Source organism: Panthera onca, chromosome B1 (assembly GCF_046562875.1).
Source record: "Panthera onca isolate mPanOnc1 chromosome B1, mPanOnc1 haplotype 2, whole genome shotgun sequence".
In the NCBI taxonomy this organism is placed as follows: Eukaryota; Metazoa; Chordata; class Mammalia; order Carnivora; family Felidae; genus Panthera; species Panthera onca.
Window position 1 is genome coordinate 78,120,063 of NC_138342.1, and position 17,050 is coordinate 78,137,112.

The 17,050-nt window shown below is 37.3% G+C and overlaps 1 long non-coding RNA gene across 3 annotated transcripts in view; it reads right to left on the reverse strand.

The window, feature by feature from the left end:
* The window catches only part of LOC144616157 (uncharacterized), a 174,338-nt gene that overhangs the window by 25,786 nt on the left and 131,502 nt on the right, over window positions 1-17,050 (reverse strand). For all 3 annotated transcript variants that reach the window (XR_013555201.1, XR_013555202.1, XR_013555203.1), the window contains one exon: window positions 12,711-12,849. This is a non-coding gene — a long non-coding RNA (uncharacterized LOC144616157). The remainder of the gene's footprint in view (window positions 1-12,710; window positions 12,850-17,050) is intronic.

Consider the following 17,050-nt stretch of genomic DNA (forward strand, 5'->3'; position numbering starts at 1 on the left):
TAGGCAATTTTAAAAAAGGCATCTATTTTCATTCAAAGATGACAGGATCTTACATATAGACAATCTCTTAAAAAATTCTACAATGGAACTGGAGAGTGTTATGCTAAGTGAAATAAGTCATACAGAGAAAGGGAGATACCATATATTTTCACTCTTATGTGGATCCTGAGAAACTTAACAGAAGACCATGGGGGAGGGGAAGGAAAAAAAAAAGTTAGAGAGGGAGGGAGCCAAACCATAAGAGACTCTTAAAAACTGAGAATAAACTGAGGGTTGATGGGGTGGTGGGAGGGAGGGAAAAGTGGGTGATGGGCATTGAGGAGGGCAACTGTTGGGATAAGCACTGGGTGTTGTATGAAACCAATTTGACCATAAATTTCATATTAAAAAAATAAATTAAATAAATAAATAAATAAATAAATAAATAAATAAATAAATAGATCTACAAAATAGATGGTGGGTTGGAAGATGGGTGAAATAGGCAAGGGGGATTAAAAGTACACTTCTCATGATGAGCACTGAGTAATGCTGTATGGAATTGTGGAATCACTATATTGTACACCTGAAAGCAACACGGTATGTTAACTATCCTGGGAATTTTTAAGATGGAAAAAAATCTACAGAACAATTATTAGAGCTCAGAAACCAGGTCAGCAAAGTTGTAGGATTCAAGACACATAAATCAGTTATGTTTCCATCACTAGCCATGAACAATCCAAAAATGAAATTAAGAAAATAATTCCATTTGCAGAAATATCAAAACAAATATAATACTTAGGAATAAACTTAAACAAGAGACTAGAAGGGGAGAACAAGTCCTGTACACTAAACCAACAAAAATATTATTTAAAGTAATTTTTAAAAACATAAATATATGGAAGACATCTGTGTCTGTAGATTGGAATACTTAACATTTTTTGATACAGCAATACTGCCCAAATTGATCTATAGATTCAGTAAAATCTGTTAAAATCTCCATGGCTTTTTTTTAAGAAATGAAAAAGGTGATCCTCAAATTCGTATAGAAATATAAGAATTGAGTGTCCAGATTTTTGACAAGACCATTCAACGGGGAGAGAATAGTCTCTTCAACAAATTGTGCTGGGATAATTGGCTAACTACATGGAAAAGAATGAAATTGGACTTGAATCTCACTCCATAGGCAAAAATATTAGCTCAAAATGAACAATGAAACTAGAAGTTTCTTTTAAAATGAGTAAATGCTGGGGTGCCTAGGTGGCTCTTGATTAAGGGTCTGACTCTTGATTTCAGCTCAGGTCATGATCTCACAGTTCGTGAGTTCAAGCCCTCATGGGGCTCTGCACTGACAGTGCAGAGCCTGCTTAGGATTTCTTTCTCTCCCCCTCTCTCTCTGCCCCTCCCCTGCTCTTGCACATGCTCTCTCTCTCTCTCTCTCTCAAAGATAAATAAATAAACTTAAAAATAAAAAAATAAAAGGAGCAAATCTTTTAATAGGAGTAAGTCTTTATGAATTCAGATTTAGCAATGAATATAAATTCTTAGATTTAACACCAAAAGCATGAGCAACAAAAGAAAAAAATAGATAAACTGGACTTCATCAAAATAAAAAAAAACTTTTGTGCAACAAAGGATATTATCAATAAAGTGAAAAGGCAATGTACAGAAAATATTTGTGAATTTTATACCTAATAAGGACTTAATATCCAGAAGATGTAAATATATTACAACTCAACAACAAAAAGACAAACAACTCAATTAAAAAATAGGAAAAGGACTTGGAGGAAATTTCTTCAAAGAATACATATAAATGGCAACAAGTACAGGACAAATGTTCAACATCATTAATCATTAGGGAAATTTAAATCAAAGCCACAATAAGATACTACTTCACACCCACTAGGATGGATGACTGGAATCAAAGGGTGGAAAATAACAAGTGTTGGTATGGATATGAGGAAATTAGAACACTTGCACTCTGTTCACGGGAATATAAAATGCCTTAGCCGCCTGTGGAAAAGAGTTTGGCAGTTCTTCAGAAGTGAAATACATAGTTGCCATGTGACTCAGCAATTTCAATCCTAGGTATATACCCAGGAAAAATAAAAATATATGTTCCCACAAATCTTGTAAACAAATAGTAATTAGCAGTATTGTTCACCATGGTAAAGAAGTGGAACTAATCCAAATGTTTGTCAACAGATGAATGGATAAATATGTGTATATCCATACACAATGAAACTAAGTAAGGATACATGTATTATTTCCTACTGTTGCATGTGAATCTATAATTATATTAAAATGAACTATTTAATTAAATAAATCAGTCTTATTTCTATGTACCAGCAATGAATAATTAAAAACTAAATTAAAAAAAAAAAACAATACCATTCATGGTATCTTCAAAAAAAATACTTAAGCATAAACCTAATAAAGCATAATTAGGATCCATATGATAAAAACTACAAATGCTACAGAAAAAATCAAAGGCCAAAACAAATAAAGAGACATACCTTGTTTATGGATTGGAAGATTCAATATATATGTAAGACATCGATTTAGATGTTCTCCCTTAATTGACATGTATGTTTAACAGAATTCTAGTCAATATCCCATAAGGACTTTTGTAGATATTGAAAAGCCAAATATAACAAGTACCCAGAAAAATCTAAATAATTTTTTTAAGAATATATTTGGAAGAATCACACCATCCAATTTTAACACTTACTATGAAGCTACAGTTATCAGGGAAGTATGGTATTGGTGAAATGATAGACATTTTCAGTAGAACTCTTGATCTCTGGGTCATGAGTTATAGCCTCACGTGGGGTGTAGGGATTACTTAAATAAATAAAACTGAAGAAAAACATAGAAAATATAGAGTCCAGGGACCCCTGGGTGGCTCAATGGGTTAAGCATCTGACTCCTGGTTTTGGTTCAGGTCATGATCTCAAGGTTCGTGAGACTGAGCCTCACAGAGCCTCCTTGGGATTGTCTCTCTCTCTCTGCCACTCCCCAGCTCTCCCATGTACTCTCTCTCCCTCTCTCAAAATAAACTTTAAAAATAGAGAGAGTCCAGAAAGAGAAAAACATCAAATATACTTAACATTTTTTTTACAATACAAAGGCAAATCATGGAATAGAATAGTATTTTCAAAAAATGGCATTGAAGATGTTGGCAAGGATGCATAGAAAGGGGAATCTTCTGGGGCGCCTGGGTGGCTCAGTCGGTTAAGCCTCCGACTTCAGCTCAGGTCATGATCTCGCGGTCCGTGGGTTCGAGCCCCGCGTCGGGCTCTGGGCTGACGGCTCAGAGCCTGGAGCCTGCTTCCCATTCTGTGTCTCCCTCTCTCTCTGCCCCTCCCCCGTTCATGCTGTGTCTCTCTCTGTCTGAAAAATAAATAAACGTTTAAAAAAAAATTAAAAAAAAAAAAAAAAGAAAGGGGAATCTTCTTACATTGTTGGTGGGAATGCAAACTGGCACAGCTACTCTGGAAAACAGTATGGAGGTTCCTCAAAAAGTTAAAAATAAGTGCACTACCTGGTATTTACCCAAAGGATATAAAAATACAGATTTGAAGGGGTACACACACCCTGATGTTTATAGCAACATTATCAACAAGAGTCGAACTATGGAAAGAGCCCAAATGTCCATTGACTGGTGAAAGGATAAAGAAGATGTGGTACATATATATACAATGGAATACTACTCAGCCATCAAAAAGAATGAAATCTTGCCATTTGTAATGTCATGGATGGAGTTAAAATGTATTATGCTAAGCAAAATAAGTCAGAGAAAGGCAAATGCCATATGCTTTCACTCATATGTGCAATTTAAGAAACAAAACAGATGAACATATGGAAAGGGGGGAAAAAGAGAGAAGGGAAGGCAAACCATAAGAGACTCAATGATAGAGAACAAACTGAGGGTTGATGGAGGGAGGTGGGTGGGAGACGGGCTAAATGGGCACTTGTTAGGATGAATACAGGGTGTTTTATTTAAGTGAGGAATCATTAAATTCTACTCCTGAAATCAATATTACATCATATGTTAATTAGAAATTAAACAAAAATATGTAAAAAAAAAAAAAAAAGATAACATGGCAAATCCTTAAAAAATGGTGTTTATTTTTTTTTAAATGTTTATTGTTTTTGAGCAAGAGAGAGACAGAGTGCAAGCAGGAGAGGGACAGAGAGAGAGGGAGACAAAGAATCTGAAGCAAGCTCCAGGCTCTGAGCTGTCAGCACAGAGCCCAATGCAGGGCTCAAACCCAGGAACCAGGAGATCATGGCCTAAGCTGAAGTTGGAAGCTTAACCAACTGAGCTACCCAGGTGCTCTCCAAAAAATGGTGTTTAAACGATTGAACATACATATGCAGAAAAATGAGCCTCAATCTAAACCTCAAAAATTAGCTTAGATCTACATCTAAATGTAAAACATACATCACAAATAGAAATTTGTGTAAAACATAAAACTATAAAATTTAGCAGAAACACAGGAGACAATCTTCATGACCTAAAATTAGGTAAGGAGTTATTATATATTACACTAAAGGCACAATCCATAAAAGACTAAATTAATGGACCTCATCAAAATGTAAAACTTTAACCCCATGAAAGGCTAGTTGAACAATGAAAAGACAATCTACAAACTGGGAAAAAATATTTGCAAATCACATATATAACAAAGGATTCGTATCCAGAATTTATAAAATTCTCAAAACTGAAGAATAAAAAGACAAAATCCCACACCCCCGAAGTATGCCAAAAATGTGAACATTTGGCCAAAGAAGTTGCATGTTGGCAACTAGGCACACAAGAAGACACTCAACATCATTAGTCATTAAGGGAATGTAAATTAAATCTGTAATAAGATATCACTACACACACAACAGAATGGCTTAAAAAACAAAACAAGGAGTGCCTGGGTGGCTCAGTCGGTTAAGTATCCGACTTTGGCTCAGGTCGTGATCTTGCAGTTCATGGGTTCAAGCCCTGTGTAGGGCTCTGTGCTGACAGCTCAGAGCCTGGAGCCTGCTTCAGATTGTGTCTCCCTCTCTCTCTCTCTGCCCACCCCCCCTGCTTGCGCTCTGTCTCTCAAAAATAAATAGTTAAAAAAAAATTTTTTTTTTTAAAGTGACCATACCCAGTGTAGGCAACGATGCTGATTAATTGAAACTCTCATATGTTGCTGATGGCAAGGCAAAATGGCGCAGCCACTCTAGAAAACAGTTTGGCAATGTCTTTAAAAACCAAATATACAGTTACCCAGAAATTACTCTCCTGGGCTTTTATCCCATAGGAATGAAAATATATCGACACAAAATCTATACATAAATATCCCTACTGACTATTAGAAAAATTTAAATTATATACACGGTTTGCATTATATTGCTATTGGATGGTTCAACTGTAGATTCACACATTCCACTGCCTGCTACACATCTCCTGGATGTCCTATGAGCATCTCACACTCTGTTTGTTTGCTTAAGTTTATTTATTTATTTTGGAAGGGAGAATGACCGAGGGAGCGGCAGAGAGAGAGGGAGAGAGAGAGAATTCCAAGCAGGCTCTGCGCTGTCAGCCTGGAACCCGACTGAGGGCTCAAATTCACCGACCGTGAGATCATGATCTGAGCCCAAACCAGGAGTCAGACGCTTAACCCACTGAGCCACCCAGGGGCCCCTCTGACTCAATTTGTCAATATGTCCCAAATTCAACTATCTTTTCCCTAAAACCTGTTTAATTACTGGCACCATGACACGCTTGTTCAAGCAAAACTCTTAGTAGCCATCCTGGACTCTTTTAAATCACTTATCAATCATCCCAATCATCCCATATTTTTCTACCTCCTTAATCGCTCAAATCTGTATACATTCCCCATTTCTCCTACTATCTCCTTACTTCATTTCTTAGTCTAATCATTGCATAGCCCAGATTCAGCCCCCTTATCTTCCCTCTCACCTCCCCAATTCCCACCTCCTTCCATCTATTACTCCCTCTGATGGCAGACTAATTTTTTAGACCGTTCAATTTCAATCATGTCACTCCTGAACTCAAATTCCTTCAGTACCTTCTTGAAACTCTAAATATAAAATTCAGACTCCATAGCTTGATCTAGATAGACCCGATGGTCTTGATCTAGATCTAGCACAGATGTAGCTTCTGTGTTTTCAGACCACTTTTTCCCTTGGCTAGACTATAACTCCCCAACTTCATTTCAGCCCACGTGGTAGTTATCTCAAATTTTACCTCCCAGCGAAGTCCTTTATAAGTGCCACTCTCCAAACACCCTCTATATATGTTCATCTGCCAGCACTTGAACTAGCTGCCTCCTATTTCATTTACCAGTATGTCCTGCTAGACTAGATTCTCTGAAACCAGAGTCATTTTTTTGCTGTTACTTTACACACCCAAACCCTGACACTTAAAAAGTACTCCATAAATTAAGTGAACATCATTTCCTATAAGGGGAAACTTAAGAAGAATTCAGTTCAAATCAGATGTTCCTTAAATTAATGAGGAAGGGGAATCTTCCTTTTTCCTTCCTTCTTCCTACCATTCATATCTCTGGTCAATACAATTCACAGTCTGGTAGAAATGTCAGGCATGTGAAAACAATTATAATTCAATTTAATAAGTGCTAAAAGAGGAGGAAGTGATAGTTTTATAGAAGTTATTGACATGTTTTGGGGCACCTGGGTATCTCAGTCTTTAAGCATCTGACTTTGGCTCAGGTCTTGATCTAACAGTTTGTTAAGTTCGAGTCCCACACTGTGTGTGCTTAAGCCCCGCTTCAGGTGAACGTGAACCCCGTTTTGGGGCTCACTTCAGGTGAGCCCTACTTTCTCTCTCTCTCTCTCTTTCTTTCCCTCTCCCTCTCTGTCTCCCTCTGCCCTTCCTTGGATTCACTCTCTCTTCCCCTTGCTCACTTGCACCCCCCCTCTCTCTCTCTCAAAAAAAAAAAAAAAAAAAAAATATATATATATATATATATATAGAGAGAGAGAGAGAGAGAGAGGGAGGGAGAAGTTATTGACATGTTTTCTATGTAAGACTTAGAACTGAGCCTTCCTTTTTTTAAAGATTTTTTTACTTTTAAGTAATCTCTACATCCAACATGTGGTTCGAACTCGCAACCCAAGATGGAGAGCTACATGCTCCACCGACTGAGCCAGCCAGGCACCCTGAGCTTTCCTTTTTTAAGGAACTTCAAACACAATTTCCTATAAGGGGAAACTTAAGAAGAATTCAGTTCAAATCAGATGTTCCTTACCAGCTTTTGTTTATAGATGTATACGGAAAAAAGTTAGACTTTCTTTCAAAGGCAGTAATTTATTTTAAAAATATACCATTTTAAATATTTTTTAATGTTTATTTTTTGAGAGAGAGAGAGACAGAGTATGAGCAGGAAAGGGCAGAGAGAGAGAGGAAGACACAGAATCTGAAGCAGGCTCCGGGCTCTGAACTGTCAGCAAAGAGCTCAACATGGGGCTCAAACCCACAAACTGCAAGATCACGACCTGAGCTGAAGTCAGACGGTTAACTGACTGAGTCACCCAGGTGCCCCTAAAATATCATTAGTTCCTATAATTTTTTGGTCTTTGTTATTACTATTATATCTGTCATTGCTGCTAAGCTTAGAGGCAAAGCTCCAAAAGCTACACTTTAGAACTTCACGTTTCCATTTTGATAATCCACTTTCAACATCGGAGTTCACTCACAATCCCACTGTGTTCTTATTTGCCTTGGGAAGAGTTCTTTGGGGTAGATGTGCACGGAGGCACAGATTCAACTCCCACATAGTAAAATTCATAACAATCCAGTGATGTGCATTGTGATACCTAATCCCACACAAAATACCTGTAAGGTATAAGTGATTATCCCCACTAAACACCTAAGAAAAGTGGAGCCCAGAGGGACAAACTGGCTTACTCCAACAAGACCTTACCAGTTTTAAGTGGCAAACCAGAACCCAAACCAAGATCAGGGAATTCCAGTGCCAATGTTCTCTCTGCTTGATCACACACAGCTCTTTTTGTGCATTCCCAATGCATCTGATGGTGGGATGTAATGGGTAATGTATCTGCACTATTAAACTCTGTTACCACCAAACAACTCAAAGAGCACCCCTGACTGATAATTGAACTAAAGTTATTCTTGATGTAAAATATTGTTAAACTTCCCCTCAAGGAGGCAAAGACCATTTTTCGTAGCCTAGTTAAGGATATATACATTTATATGAACATGGTCCATTTTTCCATTTGATCGAATTTTTGCACTTACAAATGCCTAATAAAAATACAAATGACCAAAATATAAATATCACAGCAATGAAAATCTGTTGGCCTATACGAAAGAGGCCTGACTGCACCTTTCATGTTGATCAAAAACATAGTAGCAGGAAAAGGCTTACTTTTTGTTAGTGTTGAAATTTATCTCAGTTATTGAAAGTTTTTGGGTAAACTGTCAGCATTTACTCTAACTGTGAGTCACAACTGAAATCTTTGTAACAAATAAACAGAGGAGACACTGTCTAAATTGAGAGAGGATAGAGGGATAGAAAGGGAAAATGGGATGAAAAATTAGATATATTAGATCAAACAGAAGGAAGTATAAGTATATTTCATCCCATATTTGAATAGCTATAACAAAGTTATTCCTTTTGTGGTCCTTTTGTTTCTTTTATTTCTTCCCAGTATCCAATCACATTTTCAATCCAAATTATCGTATTATTTTGCAGAAACACTTTGTGTTCCTTGGTGGATTTATTCAACTAATTAATGTTAAAAAAAGAACTACTGAAAGCAAATATTGCGAGAAATAATTTCCAAACTGAAATTTATACACTTGAAAACTGATTCCTACAAAAATGATTTGGCTCTATAAAAAAAGAAGCAATCCGTCAACTCCACAGACCCAGACATGGGCCTGATAGGATTTCTTTTTCAGAGGAAATTACTGCTATGACTGATTCTTGTTAAGCCTAGGGGGGAGGAAAAAAATCCAATGGCAGGGCCTAACCAGAGACTGAAACAGAATGTTCTATTGTCTGAAATAATTATCTTTGTGTAGTAGTTGAAAGACAAATTAAATGTGTTAGAATCAGGTGAAATATTCACTTTCCCTCTTACTTTACCAGGCTCCCTCACTTTAACTGAATTACTACTAGGTGCTTTCGCCCCTTAACTCCTCTTGCATTCTGATAATCAAAAACATATCCCATATTTGGTTTTTATTCACACTCACAGTGGAAGACTGTCTGCCGGTGAGAATTAATGTGGCCTGTCCTAGTAACATAGCTGTATTTCCCACCTCAAACATTCCCTCAGACCATCATCCTGTAACTGCTAAGAACTATGTCAGACACGGCCCCCTGCCACGCACTCCTTCCCTGGCTTTTCCCCACCAAGGATGGAGCGGCCACCACCCCCACTCCCACCCTCCCAGAAGGCTCTTGCCAGCTCAGGCAGGAGGGTGGAAACAACGAGAGGAGGTTTATGTCTAGTAGCTTTTGCTGCTTGTTTGTATTCAGTTGTGTTCCTGTGAGTGTATGATGGCTAAGTAGACCAAATGAGAACTTTCGGATGAAAATGCAGAGGCCCAAAGCATGCCTGAAAGTTAAGCCTTCTGTGTGGTTTTCTGACTTCCCAAGTTTACCAAACATGCAGATAGTGTTTTTGAATGTCACAAATCCTTTTTCCTCAATCTTCACCACATAAAGAAACAGTGAACTGAAATCAACATCTTTGAAGATATATTTAAATGATAAATCACGACTCACGAAGGTTTCTGTAGTTGGAGTAAACCATGCATTTAATGGTGCCATAGCAGTGAAGCACTGTATGGAGTAACTATTTGTCCTAACATTTACATTGTCAAGTTAATATTCTATAACATAAAAATAACTATAGACATTTTTTGTGTGCTTATGCTGAACTGATGGGGGGGAGGGGGTTCACCTCTGCTTAAAATTAATATGTCTAGTGAAATGTGGTTCTTCCTCTGCCATACAGTGTGTGTGGTACAAGGTCATGTTCAGAACCTGTCTTCTCAAATGCCTGTCACTTAGGTTTGGCCTTCGTCATGAAATGAGGAGCTAGTGACACTACTGTTCTTTTTTTATACTGGTGAAATCAACATTTTCTCATTTTACCTCCTGAATGCAACCCTGATGAGACATTTGAAAGATATTTGCTTACCAAAAATAAATGAATTCATTTTCCTCTCAATCAGAAGGCAAATTTTCCTGGGAACCTTGCACTTTTTCCACTTTAACTATCCCTATTCTTTATCCAACATTTCACAAAGAATTCCTTATGATATTATAATGTCTGTGCATAGGAATAGTGGTTTAAAACACACACACACACACACACACACACACACACACACATGCACGCATGTAGAACTTCCAGAGCTTTCTATGAAACAGAATTTAAAGTTGTTCAGTCCCTAATATGAAGGATATTTATTTTATACTGATTCCCACGTCCCTACAAGAACCTAGTTTATTTTGATGTATAAACTCTAGGAATAAGGTAACTGAAGCTGAAGGTGGCTCTTTAAAGCAAGTCCTTTCTTCTCCTTAGCCGGTCATTCAGTATCGGGCCCAGTGCTGATCTTAGAATTTCCTGCGGTAGCTAGAGCTGGCTCCCATTACATTTCATATTCTCCCTTAAATGCTTATTTCATGTAGACACCATGCTTTCTTTGTCCCACAGTCATGCACCCATCTTGCATGACTTCCTTTGAGACTTCAAACAGGTTTTCTCCCTTTGCAGAAGGATTATTCTTATAGAAATAGATACTATGGGTTTGTTTTTTTATTAGCAGTCCTCTAACCTATGTTTTCCCTTTTTTTTATTTTTTAAGGCAGTCATCCACTACAATACTTAAATGCTTTGAATTGTACAGCCCTCATATATAGGTGCAAGATTTGTGCCATAAGAGTTTCTTATTACTCATTGTACCCAGAAACAATGAAATAACTCATGTGTAGAATTCAATACACATGTATTTCTCTCATTTATTGTGACTAGACCTACTTTTAATTATGTTTTATTTAAAAGAACAAAGTGTGGGGGCGCCTGGGTGGCTCAGTCGGTTAAGCATCCGACTTCGGCTCAGGTCATGATCTCACGGTCTGTGGGTTCGAGCCCCACGTCGGGCTCTGTGCTGACAGCTCGGAGCCTGGAACCTGCTTCGGATTCTGTGTCTCCCTCTCTTTCTGCCCCTCCCCTGTTCATGTTCTGTCTCTCTCTGTCTCAAAAATAAATAAAAAACATTTAAAAAAAATTTTTTTAAATAAAAATTAAAAAAATAAATAAAAGAACAAAGTGTGGGGCACCTGAGTGGCTCAGTCTGTTTAGTGTCTGACTTTGGCTCAGGTCATGATCTCATGGTTCGTGAGTTCCAACCCCGCATGGGGCTCTGTGCTGACAACTTGGAGCCTGCTTCAGATTCTGTGTTTCCCTCTCTCTCTGCCCCTCCCCATCTTGCAATCCAACTCTCTCTCTCTCTCTCTGAAAAATAAACATTTTAAAAAAACAATAAACATTAAAAAAAATTTTTTTAATTGGGGCACCTGGGTGGCTCAGTCAGTTTAGTGTCTGACTTTGGTTCAGTTCATGATCTTACGGTCCATGAGTTTGAGCCCCACATCGGGCTCTGTGCTGACAGCTCGGAGCCTGGAGCCTGCTTCAGATTCTGTGTCTCCTCTCTCTCTCTGCCCTCCCCACTCTCACTCTGTCTCTCTCTCTTTCTCAAAAATAAATAAACATTAAAAATTCTTTAAAAAAAGAACAAAGTATGTGATGTCAAAAATTTTAAACTAAAGGAATAAGTAGATTAGATATCTGGTGAGAAAAAAAAAATTAAACCTCATTCTTTCTTTCTTTTAAAATTGTTTCCATTAAAATTCCCCACTGGGGGAGAGTTTTATTCTTGTTTCTTGACATTAGTGAAAACTAGAATTATTTATTTTTATAAAATAAATTTTAAAACCTAAACGTAATGTGTATAGCCATAAACATAATTTTAATGTCATTTGGTTGTAATTTTATTTTTTATATTGTTTTTGTCTTTATTTGGGAGGAGGATTTAAATTTGTAAAGTGCTCCCAAAGATATTGCTATGGTGGTGGCATCACATTTTCTTCTTAATTCTTCGCTGACAGAAGAATTTTGTTATTCAAAATATGTGCACATGTAAAACAATCAGTATGAAATATAGAACAATATATATATTGAAACCATATATTTTCATTTCAACATGAAAAATGCATTGGAATACTGAAAGTATTTATAATACAGAATGGTTCCATGTTCTCAGATATTTTTGACCATGACTATAGTTAACATACTCATTAAGAAAATTCTGGTAAGGGACAACTGGTTGGCTCAGTCAGGAAAGCACGTATACTTGATCTTGGGGTGGTGAGTTCAAGCCCCACGCTGGGTATAGCAATTACTTAAAAAAAATAAAATAAGAAAATTCTGGTAACCTTAAGTCAATATGATATATCTTCTATGCTGTGACTTTCTCTACACTTTGGAAAAGCATGACAGACTAAAGATCACTTTAATTATATATACTTTTATTAAACATACAGAGTGATATCATCTAATTTAAAATATGAATTATTTTAATAAAAATAGTTCTGAATCAGTTTTGTTTCATAAGGAAAATGTGATTTTCTAATTTTATTTAGGACTGAATAAAGTGTTACCTTAAATTTATATGTAGATTATTCTACGTGCATTACAGCTTCTTTTCCTTGTACTTCATCTTCTTTTCCTCTCTCTTTTCCATTCATGTTTGTATTTTATCTCATTGTAACATTTCCTGTAAGCCACTTGGAATTCTTTCTGAAATGAGGGATAATATAAATCAATTAATTAAAGTGCACTTTGAAGTAAATAATCACTTTTCTAATGAAAAAGTAATAAAGTTATTAACTGTGGAGTGATACTGTACCAAATTTATGAATTATAGAAAAATATATCTAATAAAACTAATCACCATTTTAGTAGGAATTTATGACCATACACTTGTTTAATGTTTATTTATTTTTGAAAGAAAGTGTGCACATGTAAGCAGGAGAGGATGGAGTGGGGGGGGGGGGGGGGGGCGGTGACAGAGGATCCCAAGCGGCTCTGCACTGACAGCAGTGAGCCCAATGCGGGGCTCAATCTCACAAACCAGGAGATCATGACCTGAGCCAGTCAGACGCTTAATAGACTGAGCCACCCGGGCGCCCCACCCATCTTTTATAAATTGAAGTATTTTCCTTCAGAGGGCTCTAAATTGCCCAGATTCTGGCTATGCAGCGACAACCTTCACCCAAACTAAAATCCAGGGCTGTGACAAGGAAACTTGATCCAATGCTAATTGTGTGTGACACTCTTTTCCAGGTATCCTCTCTGGAACAGAAGTTACAGCCACTGTATTTCTGAATTCTGACAGGGCAGACAGGCAAGGAACTCACTCTTCAGGACAGATCCCTCTCTCTCTCTCTCTAGGGAGGACAGCAGAGTCCTTACCAAATGACAAATGACCTCTGAGTCATGGCTCAGTAGAACCAATAGAGCTCTCAAGAACGAGCAGCAGTCAAGCCCCTTTGAGGTGACAAGAGCATTTGGCCATCAAACCTAAGTTATATACTGAGCAAGAGTGAAGGAGAGAAAGATTAAAAGTTATCAAAACTTTTAAGCATGGAAAATGTCTTACAGGGAGATTTTTAAATTTACATTTCTATAAATAAAATTTTAACTGAGGGTCAGCATCTTTCTAAAACAAAAATGTATAAACTTTGTTTCAGGAACTACTAGTTGTAGAAAGGATATAATTTATTTTGTACAAATTACTTTGTACAATCCCAAGATTATTGAAATCTTCCCAACTATACCTGTTTGGCAAAATAAAATAAAATTAAATAAGCTTGTAAGGAACTGCTTTTTTTAATAATTGGTATTCATGATGAGGTTTCTATGTAAAAAAAGAAAATAAAGTTAAACTAATCCAAAATAAGTTAATAAAAGTGTGTGATCTATCAAGACTTTTTTCCAAATTTTTTTTTAACATTTATTTATTTATGAGAGACAGAGACAGAGTGCAAGTGGGGGAGGGGTAGTGAGAGAAGGAGACACCGAATCTGAAGCAGGCTCCAGGCTCTGAGCTGTCAGCACAAAGCCCGAATCAGGGTTCAAACCCACGAGCCATGAGATCATGACCTGAGCCGAAGTCAGATGCTTAACTGATTGAGCCACCCAGGTGCCCCCATATCAAAGACTTTTATCATTGAGACAATTTAGACTTGTTCTTTGAGGAAATGTAGTAACCTAATAATCATATTTATTTGGCAAGCCTCACTTTGAAGATATGTCAGTCAGCTGAGTCCCAGAAAAAGGCTGAGTTCTTTTTGTTTTGCCTTTTATTGTCAATGCATTGACAATAGATGTCAACTAAGAAGTTCTCTGTTTTTATCAAAGTCTTATTATATCAGATTTATTTTTTACAAATAACAGTGTTAGAGGACTTTGAAATAACTATCAACAATCACCTTAAACCAGTGCAACATGGGCTACCGACACTTGAAACTTCCATTGCTTATAAAATCACGATCTTCAAAAGTAGTGGCTGTTGGATCACTTGTCTCTAAACGCCATCACTAAAAACAATAAGCTAGATTCTCAACTCAGAGAGTTCTTTTCTTCTTTTGAATCTCACAGAATGAAAATCTGACCCACTATGTAAATACTAGTACATCCTTTAAAATGTACATTGGATTGTATACAGTTTGTGCTTTGAGTTTTTTTTTTTTTCTTTATCATGTCCAATAGAGATGTCTGAGAAGAGTAACTTAGCCCTTCCAACACTACAATTTTCCAGGATGCCTGCCAAGGGAGTACTTAGGACGATGGCCTCTAGGCTGGGAGGAGAGCGTTATCCTCTATCTGGGCACGAGACACAATCCAGGAGGCTCTCAGGAGGATAGGCTCTGTTATCTGATAGCTCTTTTCCATTTCTGACTAAATAGATGGCAGGAGTTTCCAAGGGGTTAAAATTTCAATTTAGACCAATAAATACACTCCTTTAGCTGCTTCCTCGAATATAGCATATCTTGTTTTTATTTTTAGTTTCTTATTCTCAGAAATTTAGATTCTATTATTGATTTCCCTAATTAAAAGAGAAAATGCGCATTTCAACCCTTCACTGAATCTAATCAGCAACCTCCCAATGCCACTCCACCTGGGTTCACAAGAAAGAGAATGATTCCTTTTCCCTTTGGAATCGATCATGTTTATAGTATTTTGGGAGCTTTGGAAATCCTATTTTGTCATCGTCACAGATGATGTTTTTAAATAATATTTATCCTTTCTACATTCTGTCAATTTAATTTCCCCCTGGTTTATGTTCTTTCTAAAAAAGTCCCTTTACACAACTATTATCATATTTTATGACGCCAATCAAACATGCATAAACATCACAGTGACATTATGATTTAGGCCAAGGTTTGTAACCATCACTGCAATAACTGAGAGAATTTTGTTCTAATACTGATGCCAAAGCCTCATCCCCAGAGATCGAAACTTAGTAAATCCAGATTGGGACCCCCAAATCTGTATGTTTTCAGAAGCTTTAAAATATTTTTATTATTTAAAAAGTAATTGTTAGGGACGCCTGGGTGGCTCAGTCAGTTAAGTATCCAATGTCTGCTTAGGTTATGATCTCATGGTTCATGGGTTCGAGCTGCATGTCAGACTGTGTCCTGACAGCTCAGAGCCTGAAGCCTGCTTCAGATTCTGTGTCTCCCTCTCTCTGTGCCCCTCCCTCACTCGAGCTCTGTCTCTTTCTCTCAAAAACATAAATAAACATTAAAAAATTTTTTAAAGTAACTGTTGCAACTAGTCCAAGTAATTCTAAATTTTTTTTTTTAAGTTTATTTATTTTTGAGACAGAGAGAGACAGAGCATGGACGGGGGAGGGGCAGAGAGAGAGGGAGATACAGAATCGGAAGCAGGCTCCAGGCTCTGAGCCATCAGCCCAGAGCCTGACGCGGGGCTCGAACTCACAGACCGTGAGATCGTGACCTGAGCTGAAGTCCGATGCTTAACCAACTGAGCCACCCAGGCGCCCCTAGTCCAAGTAATTCTAATGTGCTAATCAGCTAAGGTTAAGAAACACTGATTTAGGGTCTAAAAAGGAATTCAGATGCCTCTCTTTGGGTTAGTGATTTCCAAAGGACAAAGTGAACTATAACTGAAGTTTCACAAACTATAAAAAAATTTTAATTAAGAAAAACAATCTTCTTATAAAGTTTATAATGATGAGCTTTACAGAGAATGTCAAAACATATTCCCCACCATTCTCCATATCTGCTACCCACTTCTAGAGAGCAATAGAGCTATTATGTAGCTACCTTGTATTTCTCCCATCCTTTATGCCCTATAGTTTGGGACTTGCACCACCCATTAACAATTGAATCAAGAGGTAGAGAAGAAAGAGGAGAAAGGAAAGGAAAGAAAGAGAACTTGTTGAACTAGACCCACAAGAAATCAACACTGTCATCTTTGCTTCTTTTCCTCCACAGTTTCCTCACAGAAGTGTGAGGCCAAGACCTGAAGGATAAGAAGGTGGGATAAAAGGTCCAGGCTGAGAGAAGGCAAGATTTGGGTGTGAAAGAGAAAGAGGGCATTTTTGGAGAATTACGAGTTTAATATGGCTGGAGCATGAGGTAGCAATAGACCTTCTTTTCATCCACAGAGATGGATGGTATTAAGTCCATTTTACAGATAAGAAAACTGCTTCAGAATCAGGATGTACTTTATCCAAGGGTACATCACTTATAAAAGGTGGAGGAAGGATTCTAACTGAAGATTCTCTGGCTCCTAATCCATGTCATTTCCACACATTCCAAGGAAACGTCAAAGATTTATTGTGTTATTCTCCACTGGCAATAGTGAACAGATAAAGAAAAAAACAGGAAAGGGAGATTTGAAAGAATACTTCAGTGGAAATTTTGTGATTACTTAGGACTCAAAGCCATAACGTTTTCATGTCATCATA